Source organism: Triticum dicoccoides, chromosome 5A (assembly GCF_002162155.2).
Source record: "Triticum dicoccoides isolate Atlit2015 ecotype Zavitan chromosome 5A, WEW_v2.0, whole genome shotgun sequence".
Classification (NCBI taxonomy): domain Eukaryota; kingdom Viridiplantae; phylum Streptophyta; class Magnoliopsida; order Poales; family Poaceae; genus Triticum; species Triticum dicoccoides.
Window position 1 is genome coordinate 702,963,136 of NC_041388.1, and position 12,032 is coordinate 702,975,167.

Consider the following 12,032-nt stretch of genomic DNA (forward strand, 5'->3'; position numbering starts at 1 on the left):
AACTTGGGTATCATCGAAGACTATGACTTAGCCAAAATACATGGGAGGTCTTGGTTTTCATGATTTTGAGCTCTTTAATCTAGCACTTTTGGCAGGGCAATCATGGAGGATACTACAGCAGCCGGATTCTTTGTGTACTCGGTTGTTGTAGGCGGTCTATTTTCCCAAGGAACCATCCTGACAGTTGAATTGGGTAATCGTCCATCTCAAGTCTAGTGGGCTATCCTTGAGGGGCGCGAGGTTATGTGTCAAGGCTTAAGTAGGCGAATCGGTGATGGGTCAACTACACGGAATATGGACAGAGAATTGGATCCCGAGGAATGTTTCAATGTGGCCATTTGCTTGTCTCTCGGCTGACCCTCCTACCATGGTCAGCGACCTAATAGATCACACGAATGCGACATGGAATAGAGGGGTCATGGATCAGATCTTTATAGCAGCAGGTACAAATGCTATTCTCGGCATACCATTATGTACGCGGCCGATGGAGAGGATCGCTGGGCATGGAGTTACGAGAGGAACAACACCTTCTCGGTTCGGTCAGCCTATCGCATGTTAGTTGATACGAAACGATAGAGGGAAAACTGGTTGGAAGGGAATGCAGGGTCCTCGGATTTTGAGACGGAATCAAAGGCATGGACGTATCTGTCGCCAGTCCAGGTGTGGGAAAGATTTGGAACTTTTTATGGAGATTGGCCAAGCATTCGATTCCTACGAGGACGTCCGCCACACAAGGAACACGGACGAGAAGGACTGTTGCCAATTATGTGGGATGCAAGACTCTTGGCGGCACTCCCTTTTAGAATGTTCAGTAGCTCGATGTGTGTGGGCCTTGGTCGATGAGGATGTAGCAGAGTATGTACAAGCTTCGACTTCTAAAGACGCCAAACAATGGATGTTCGCACTAATGGGAGAACTACCACATGCTACTATGATCAAATTGGTAGTCACGTTGTGTGCTATCTGGGCAGCAAGGCGTAAGGCTATACATGATGGGATTCTGCAGAGTCCACATGCAACACATGCCTTTGTAATCAACTTCATAGATGAACTAAACTCAATGCAATCGCCGGTGAGGAATGTGCAGCAAGCAACGACACATGAGATAACAAGGACGAGGGGTGCAATCAGGTGGATCGCGCCCAGCCAAGGAGCAACAAAAATGCAAGTCGACGGAGGCTTTTCAAGAGATGGTTTGAGTGGTGCAGCGGCTTCAGTCTGCCGGGATCAAACAGGAAATTTTCTTGGCTCATCCGCAATGGTTTTCAGGGGTATTACTAACCCAGCGATGCTAGAAGCGGTTGCATGCCATGAAGCTTTGGCTCTTGCTCTTGATTTATCTCCAACTAGAGTGGTCATCGCATGTGATTGCAAGGCAGTTGTACAAGAGATCAAGACTGGCACGGAAGAAATATATAGCGCAATCATTAAGGAGATCGTGGGACGATCCAAGGAATTCACAAGTTGTGAGATCATTTTTGAAGATCGTAGTTTAAATTTTGATGCACATAATCTAGCTAAATTTTCTTCGTCTTTAGATGCGGGTCGCCATTTGTGGCTGGTTTCACCCACGACCCTTTTGCCATCCCTATAAACCGCACTACCAGTTAATAAAGGTTGGTTTACCGCTAAAAAAATCTCAAAATAATAATAATGAGGAGACCTTTATATGAGAGAGCAACTAAATAATGATACCCCTTCGGGTCACTTTGGTGGGCTGAGAGCGCGCCAAGTGGTGCGTCCATCCGCCGCAATGTTTCGCCTATTGGGCTCGAGCCATCCAAGTATTTTTTACGTGTTTTCGGTTTTTAGATGTTTTTTGGGGTTGTTTGGGTTTTTCAGTTTTTGTCCCTTCTTCCAAGGTTTTGGATAAAAAAATCAAAAATAATTTGTGTTTTCACAAGAAGTACATATTGCTTCTACAAAGAGCACAGTTGTGCCTTTCAAAAAGGAAAAATGTGTTTGTTTTCTTTCACGAGAGGCAAAATTTTGTTTCTCATGGAGGCACAAATTTGCTTCCGCAAGAAGCACAGCTATGCCTCTCGCAAAAGGAAAACACAGGTTTTGTTCCACGAGAGGTAGAGATTTGCTTACGCTAAAAGCACAATTGTGCCTCTCAGAAAAGAGGAAAACGTGTTTTTAGGCACATATTTGCTTCTCATGGAAGCACATATTTGTTTCCGTGAGAAGCACAAATTTTCTTCCACATGACAGGTAAAAATGAAAAAAAAAATCATGCTTCCAGGTTCGTTTTTTTGGATTTTTCATGAAAAATTTATTAAGACCAATTAACATGGGATCTAGTTTCGACGATCTCAACGTGAGAAATCCAATGGTGAAAAAGGTTAGGTAGTTGGACGCAAATCTACGAAAAAAGGGAAACTCCTAGATAGGGACTAATAACGTATATGCAGTGACCTTTGCAAGGGGTGCCCCTTAGTTATTTCGCCTGTATGACACCTATGGGCGTCAAACATGGAAGGCTACGCCTAAAAGACTGGGAAAATGGGCTAGACCACTCTGGCACGAACACTTTTTTGTTTTTTCTCTTTGATTTTTAAGTTGGTTTTTCCAACAAAAAAGTATGTTGTATTTTTATGGAGCTAAATATTTGAAAACCTATAAAAAAGTAAAAACATATTGCAGAAAATTATATTAAAATGTTCAGCATATCTAGAAAAAGTTCACCGTATATTAAAAAATGTACATCATATAATTAAAAAATGTTTAATATATATAACAAAAAATGTTCATCATATACAAAAAAATCAAGATGTATTAAAAAGCCCATGAAAACCCAAAAGGGAAAAAATATGGAAAGGAGAAATTATAAAATTAAAAATGGAGAAAAAACCAAAACCCAAACATAACACAGAAAACCAAAAGAAAATAGAAAAAACCACCTCTTTGAGTGACAACAAAAAACAAAACAAAGCCAGAACACAGATGACTAGGCTCTTCATCCTTGCGACATAGCTCAGCTGCTTCAGACTGATGGTTACCTTGCTTTTTAGCTGTGTGAAAGCCATTCATCTGATCATCGAAGTTCGCATGTCTTTGCTGATTTCCAGTAGATTGCTCACTGGGTTCCTTACAAAATTGCATCGAGCCGCTGCAGAAAACGGATAAATTTTTCCAAGCTTCAGATTTTGTTTTCTTAGCCCTTTCCAATGCTTTATCAGCTTTATGGCAATAGCAAAAAGGGCAATCAAAATGGCCAGAGTCATCGAATGTCACCGATGAACCAAAACAGGTCGCATGGGCGGCTAAGAAGCAGCTGGAACATTTCAGCAACTGCCCATCTTTACCGCATTTCACACATGAGTCCTGTTCCGTCAAGCGGAGTGCTGCCGCAAAGAGACTCTAGCCTACCATACATTGTATTCATTATGTTTCTGCCATCAGGTGACTCTTGATCAACTTTGTCAGTACAACTGACTGCCAGCTCTTCGCCATTCTGAACATCCAAACCTTGAGCTGCGCAATTACCTGCAAACTCATTTATTTAGTGATGATGGAACGAAAATATAAGCATGTGCTTTATCACGAAATACAAAGTATTTAATTTACCTATCACAGACTTGATGGATGTCTCAAAGCCAGTCACTGGTGACTTCTGGTTCTGCCATTTGATAGTCTGTGCATCAACGAGCTCTGAATGTGCCTCCTTCAGCTCAAACTCCTCAAGATTCTTCATGCTGATAGGAGATGGTTCTAACGGGCCTAAAAAAGGTATCTCGCATTCTGTCAGCACGTTTCGTGAAGATATGTTTTCTTAAAGAAGCTTATGTTTACTAATAGGATATTCAACAAATTCGGAAACTTATATGTTACAGTTTGTTTGTAGAAGCTAGTTTTGAAAGCAAAGTTTCCCTAAGCTCAAGAACTCTGTATATCTGCCGTGAAAATATAGTATACTACCTTTCTATACATTTTGTTCTAAATATTCACATAAAAGCAATGGTCAAAGTTGCACACAGAAGTTTGTGCCCATACTACAAACATATATTTGTCGAAAGGTAATCAAAACATATTTGACTCAAATCATGTAAGGTGGGGTTTTAAAGAGAGAAATATTGTCAAAAAAATGATGAAAGAAAAGATGACAAAAACCCAGGAAAATCGGAAAGACAGAATATTCATATCATGATGAGTAATCGTGAACTATCTGACACTCATTGAGATGGAATATTTGATCTCTGGTTTGCTTTTGAGTTTGATGGTGAAGTGGTGAACAGAACTTTTCTATAAAATTACTAACAAAACTATATAATTAGTAATTTAACAGCACATTTCCCATGTTAACTTTTCATCATAAATCATTAACCATTAAAAGTTAAAAAGTAAGATAAATTGGCGCTCTTATAATTATTGCAATTATCTCAACGGAAGATGTCTTTTGGAAATATGATGATACTAACATCCTATATGAAACATTTTTTTGGCAGGAAAATGTGTGTGTGCCACTGTGCTCGTTTTACTTAGTGCAAAACATAACGTACTTACCATTCTTCTGGGAACTAAAAGGTGTCTCAAAGCCCAGTGGTGACATTTGTTTCTGGTATCTGTCAAGAGCAGCGCGCCAAACCTCCTCCCATGCATGTTTCTGACCCTCCACTGTACGTCATCACAAACATTAAATGTAGAAAAGATAAACACAGAGCAAATCAATCTACATCGACATCCTGTGTATTTGCACTTACCAGGTCGTCCAAAGGCCAGAACCATGGCAGCCTTTGATGGTGGTTTTCCCTGTCTAAAAAGAAAAGAAAATTACATTGCAGAAACTCAAATAACTGTTGAGACTTAGAAGTAATAACTCACTTAAGATCTGCATTTATTAATATATGTGCATACAACTGCGCATGCTGTTCATCGGTGAACGCTTCGTGCGCCAAAGCTTCACAGGTGTTCTTAAGTGAACTTCCAGGTGTCCTCACACCCTAACAATTATGATAAAAATCATGTTAATATATAAGAAAATAATTTCTGAAAGAAAAAGCTCTTCAGAAGGGAAGGAACCAGACCATGTAGGAGGGAAGTGATGGATGAGCAAACACACCTGCATGGCACACAGAGAGTGATGGAAAGAGGGGGAAGGGGATTACCTCGGTATCTGGAACAGCTTGAGATCCGGCATACGGTTTCCATTCAGGAGCCTGAATCTCCTCTGATGAATCTGTCAGTGCTCGCTCTGCAAACAAAAGGCTCTCTGTATTATATCAGCTTGACTGATTTCGAGCAAGGTAAGCGGCCAAGATTCAATTTCACAATCTAGCCAATGCAAGGCAGGAATCCAATCTCAGGTAAATACTAACACCAGTAGCCCAAATTTTGGCAGGCTGTAAAAGCCCCTATTTCGAACCCAAAGTATATACGAATTTGAAAGAAAAAAGAGGGGCAGCAAAATCACAAACTCACGTTCCGCATCGTACATATTGTGTGGAGCCCCAGAGGCGACTCGACTGAGGGGCTCACAAACTCACGCTCTGCACCCTAGAGCCTAGACCCTAGGCGTCTCGATTGAGGGGCTTGAGCCCCAGAGGAAACGGATGAAAATATTGTGTGGAGCCATGGTCCGTACATCTACAGGCAGCATATACCTGGAAATGTGCACAGCGCGTATCAGAAAAATTGGCGGGAGCGATCAAGAACTACTTATCACGCTAACATTTACTAATAAAACCTACTGCATGCCCACAATATAGGCTATAAAAAATCCCCTCGTCGATGCAATGGCTGTCTCCAGTGCACCCAGATCAGTCTACATTTTTATGTTCGCCTCCACCGTGGTGTTTTTCCTGGCATGGTGCCCTGACCAACTACATAGCTACATGATTCCTTTTTCTTTTAAATGCTACAGATTAGCACACCAAAATATTGCGCGCTGACTATTTGTATATATATACTCCCTCCGTTCCTAAATATTTGTCTTTCTAAAGGTTTCAACAAGTCTATATACATACGGAGCAAAATGAGTGAATCTACACTCTAAAATATGTCTATATACATCCGTATGTGATAACCATTTGAAATATCTAGAAAGACAAATACTCTTTGGCCTCTATTAAAGATGAAGAAACTATGTGTCAGATGTCAGATAAAGTAAAAGAAAAGACAATTCTAATGCAAAAAATTTGTAGATTTAGATGGGCATAGCAAAACATTTTCGGAGACCAGAGGGTTTAGAGTCATGCATCAGTGTGTCACAAAAATACAGCATAAGGATGCGGTCTGTGCAAAAACATGAAGTTTGGCTGTGTTTCTACAAATTTGAATGACCTTTTGACCCCGGCTGCATGGTTTTTGTGCAACATGCAAATATCATGGACAGATGGATCAAGGCAAACAGTAGAAGATCAAGGAAATTTGGATGATGACAATGGTGCCGAGCCGAGCCTAGGGGAATTTGAATGCTGACAATGTACATGAAAACGGTACAAGATGGAACGGTGCTGAACTTCCCCTCTCGGAAACGGAAGGGGGGCGACGCCGGCCGTACCTTGAGGAGGGGGAGGAGGACCGCGAAACGGCGTAAACCCTAGCTTGCGCGGGGTGACGGGCGGGCGGCGCGCGGGATCCGGCCGAGCGGGGCCGGCGCGCGGCGGTGGCCGGCGTTGATTCTCCCAGGTCGACGGCTGCCGCATGGGCCATCGGATGAGGGGTGGAGTGGAGCGGGGGAGGAGAGTGGGGTTTGAAATTGGGTGACGGGACTCTAACGAACGCGACGGCCGACCTTTTTTTCGCTAACGGAAATAGATTTTTTTTTGAGAGAAGCTAACGGAAATAGATTAGAGAGAAGACGACGGTGGGAGATGAAAGGGGGAGAAGGGCCTGGGCTGGGCTGCACCGCATCATCTGTTCGAGCAGCGCCGGCGGATGTCATTCGGCCCGATAGCTGAAACCACGTTCCCCTCGGAAAAAAATAAACCCCCAACATTTGGCTATTTTTTTAAGGACAGTAAAACTGACGGTGTGCCGGCACCCATCTCGAGGACGAGCAGGAATTAAACTTGGGGATGCTTGATACGTCTCCAACGTATCTATAATTTTTGATTGCTCCATGCTATATTATCTTCTGTTTTGGACATTATTGGACTTTATTATTCACTTTTATATTATTTTTGGGACTAACCTATTAACCGGAGGCCCAGTCCAGAATTGTTGTTTTTTGTCTATTTCAGAGTTTCGCAGAAAAAGAATATCAAACGGAGTCCAAACGAAATGAAACCTTCGGGAACGTGATTTTTGAAACGAACATGATCCAGGAGACTTGGACCCTACGTCAAGCAACCAACAGGGAAGCCACGAGGTAGGGGGGCGCGCCTTCCACCCTCGTGGGCCCCCTGTTGCTCCACCGACATACTCCTTCCTCCTATATATACCTACGTACCCCCAAACGATCAGATACGGAGCCAAAAACCTAATTCCACCGCCGCAACCTTCTGTACCCACGAGATCCCATCTTGGGGCCTGTTCCGGAGCTCCGCCGGAAGGGGCATCGATCACGGAGGGCTTCTACATCAACACCATAGCCTCTCCGATGATGTGTGAGTAGTTTACCTCAGACCTTTGGATCCATAGTTATTAGCCAGATGGCTTTTCTCTCTTTTTGGATCTCAATACAATGTTCTCCCCCTCTCTCGTGGAGATCTATTCGATGTAATCTTCTTTTGCGGTGTGTTTGTTGAGACCGATGAATTGTGGGTTTATGATCAAGTTTATCTAAGAACAATATTTGAATCTTCTGAATTCTTTTATGTATGATTGGTTATCTTTGCAAGTCTCTTCGAATTATCAATTTGGTTTGGCCTACTAGATTGATCTTTCTTGCAATGGGAGAAGTGCTTAGATTTGGGTTCAATCTTGCGGTGTCCTTTCCCGGTGACAGTAGGGGCAGCAAGGCGCGTATTGTATTGTTGCCATCGAGGATAACAAGATGCGATTTTTATCATATTGCATGAGTTTATCCCTCTACATCATGTCATCTTGCTTAAAGCGTTACTCTGTTCTTATGAACTTAATACTCTAGATGCATGCTGGATAGCGGGCGATGTGTGGAGTAATAGTAGTAGATGCAGGCAGGAGTCGGTCTACTTGTCTCGGACGTGATGCCTATATACATGATCATACCTAGATATTCTCATAACTATGCTCAATTCTGTCAATTGCTCAATAGTAATTTGTTCACCCACCGTAAAATACCTATGCTCTTGAGAGAAGCCACTAATGAAACCTATGGCCCCCGGGTCTATTTTCCATCATATTAATCTTCCAACACTTAGCTATTTTCATTGCCTTTTATTTTACTTTGCATCTTTATCATAAAAATACCAAAAATATTATCTTATCATATCTATCATATCTCACTCTCGTAAGTGACCGTCTAGGGATTGACAACCCCTTATCGCGTTGGTTGCGAGGATTTATTTGTTTTGTGTAGGTGCGAGGGACTCGCGCATAGCCTCCTACTGGATTGATACCTTGGTTCTCAAAAATTGAGGGAAATACTTACGCTACTTTGCTGCATCACCCTTTTCTCTTCAAGGGAAAACCAACACAGTGCTCAAGAGGTAGCAATCCTCCTTTGAGGCCTTCGCTTCGAAGAGACGATTTTGCTGCATCGCTGAGTTGATCTACCAGGAATTGGGTGGAGAGCCGCGAGATGGAAGAAGAGAGTAGAGATTTTTCCACGGAAATAGGGCGGACAACTACAAAAGTGCGGGCTCCGCCTTCCTTTTGGGTGGGCCAGAGGTGTCAGTGTCCGACGTGTCTCGTGTCCGGACTCCCGCAAAGCCCCTCCCTTGTTTCACTAGTAGAAAAAGGGCCTTCAGTCCCGGTCCATAAGGGCCTTTAGTCCCGGTTCTGGAACCGGGACTAAAGGGTCGGTACTAATGCCTCTCCCTTTAGTCCCGGTTCAATCCAGAACCGGGACTAAAGGGCGCGGCCACGTGGAGCTCCAGGGACTAAAGGAAATTTTATGATTTTTTTTTATTTTTTTGATTTTTTTATTTTCAAATTTCTGAATTATTTTAACCTCTAGTCTGTAATCACCACCCCTCATCACTTCTCAATTTATCCTCTAATCACCCCTCATCATTCCAAATCATCTAAGTTCCCGAACGATCACCCATCCTCCCACTCCCCCAGCCTGAGCACGCTTAACTTCCGGGTTCTATTCTCCCTCGCTCCAAGTCTGCACTTGTTGTTTTCCTGACAATACTAAGATGTCAATCCTATTAACCTTCAGGAATTTTGCTTGAGCATGAAGTGACATATTTCATAGTTTTATTTTGAAACTATTGTTTTAAAAAACAATAATTATTTAGTAACACTAATATTTCTTGAATAATTAGTTTGACCATTGTTTGACCACAGTTTGACCAGATTTGACCAAAATTGAAATAACTGAAATAATTATTTAGTAACACTAATATTCTAGAATAATTAGTTTGACCATTGTTTGACCACAGTTTGCCCACTGTTTGAATTTTTTTCGATTTTTTTCACTCTAGATCTTAAAAGCCCCGTAACTTTTTTCTATTAGGTTTTTGAGGATTTTGAAAATGTTTAACGGGGTACCCCCTGTTAAATTCGGATGTAACTTTTCGAGTAGATGATTTTTCATATAAAAAACTTTTTCATACGAGTTAGTATGCAAAAGTTATGCCCATTTTTACAAATTTCAGAGAGATTTTGCAAATAAAGTCAAAATTCACATTTGCAAATTTTCCCAACAACTAGACCACATATCACATGGGAAACTTATTTTCTTTTATTTTTTGACATTTCCATCATTTTCTTTTATTTTTTTAAACTGAAAAGGCGATCCACAGGGGGGTAGAGTTTGAAAATGGGACCTTTAATACCGGTTCATGGCACAAACTGGGACTAAAGGTCTCAACCCCATTAGTCCCGGTTCGTGCCTCAAACCGGGACTAAAGGTCCAGATGAACCGGGACCAATGGCCCACGTGGCCCGGCCGGCCCCCTGGGCTCACGAACCGGGACCAATGCCCCCATTGGTCCCGGTTCTGGACTGAACCGGGACTAATGGGCTGACCCGGCCTGGACCAAAGCCCTGTTTTCTACTAGTGTTTGGTCCCGGTTTACATGAATATTGTCGTCTGGACAGCTTCACGGATGGATGGGGTCGGCATTGGATGCTTTCCGCGGTCCGAACAACTGTATCCAATTGTATGCGAACGGTTTGAGGGTCGGTGTTGTAGATGCCCTTAGCTCGGGCATGAACATGTACGTATGTCGATTTGGATGCTGGCTAGATTGCCCTAAGAGCATCTCCAATTGAAGATGCAAATTTGGAGATGTAAAAGAGGAGATATAAAAATGTACATCTCCAAAAAGTGCTTTTACATCTCCAAAAAGAGGCAACTCCAACAAGTGATGCATATTGGAGATGTAAAACTGCAACTCCAATAGATGATGCAAAAACTAGTGGGCGGCGGCTGAACGGCGTCGCGGCGTGATTCGGGGCGGTGCCGTGGGGCAACGGCGAGGCAGCGACGGTAGTGCGGTGTGACTCGGGGTGGCGCCGTCGGGGCAACGGCGGCTGTGCGTGGCGGCAGCGGAGGCGCGTCGGAGGGGTGGCGGGGGGTGGTAAATCGTGACGACGACGACGCAAATCTGGGCGGTGGAGCAGCGACAGAGGAGCGGTGATTTGAGGCGGAGAAAGGAGGAGGAGCGGCATAGGAGTGGTGAAGGGGCTGCCGTTGCGTGAATCGGGGCGGCGGAGTAGCCGCGGCTGCCGCGAGGTGGGTCAGACCACCGACGGCGATGGAGGAGGCCGTGGGGTCTCCGGCTTCGGCCATGGTGGCAGCGGTTGCGCGGGAGCCAACTGAAGGCCGGTTGACGCACGGCTAGCGTTTTTACATCTATAGTAGGTGGAGATGCAAAATTACATCGCGAAGTGTTGCATCTACTATTGCATGGCAGTTGACTAATGGGCTTTTGAAACCGGGACAAATTATTTTTTTACTGGTGCATTTTACATCTCTGAAAAATGTACACCTCGAGATATTCTAACTTACTTTGGTTTTCCCGATAATAGATTGACGTTTGATATGGGAGGTGTCAGGCTGGTCATAGTGGAGAGTAACTTGACTAGTGTCATGCATATGACACTAGTCTAAATTACTACCTTCATAATGCAAAGTAACATAATAGTAGTATCATAGATGGCTTTATTTATTAGCTCATAGAATCATCTTGTCTTGAAAAGCGCTATGTTACAGTAACATATTATATTACCACCTCTCATTAATTACTCGCCACATAAGCAAAAAAAATTCGAAGTGCACTATATTACTACCTAAGTTACTCCCACTATGATTAGCCTCATCCCAAACGGATCATTCGCACCGGTAATGTGAGCGAACGAATACAGACCTCGCGGTGGTTCGCACGACCGCGTGGCCCGCACCAACGTCCTGCTACCTGGGCCTTCCTGGGAAACGGTAAACCTGCAAAAACAAAACAACAGTATTTACAGTAAAAAAATACCTACAGAAAATAACCATGCTGCAGTGAAAAAAATACCTACGTGGCAAAAAGTATGCCAAAAAGTAAATCTGAAAAGACCAGCATGGTATTGCCACGTTGAACCACAGAAAGAAAATCATAACTGTCTAATGCGCGTTCTAAAAATCATACAAAAGGATTTGCCATGGTCCACTAAAAAAATATGAAATCCTGCATGACAAAAGTTGCGTAGTAATCTAAGAAGAAAAAACCAACAAGAAAAAAGGCGATGGACATTAAGTTGCCCTCCATTTGATGTAGCAAATAGTACTCCCTCTAAAGTCTAAACCCGCACGTGCAGAAATATTTTCTAAAAATAACAGGCATAGTTATCCGGTTGTTGTCACCTATTAATTGATTGGATCATGATGTGAATAGTTAGTCGGGTTCCTGTTGTTTTCATCTGTTAATTGCTTAGAGGATAATATGAACAGTTGGTGGCATCAGCGTGGATAAGATGACATGAGTGCCTGAGTGGATGATTGAGAGAATATA

The 12,032-nt window shown here is 42.9% G+C and overlaps 1 pseudogene; it reads right to left on the bottom strand.

Annotated features, from left to right (window-relative positions):
* Positions 1 to 2,603: 2,603 nt before the first annotated feature.
* LOC119300529 overlaps positions 2,604 to 12,032 on the bottom strand; it is a 9,766-nt pseudogene continuing 337 nt past the window's right edge.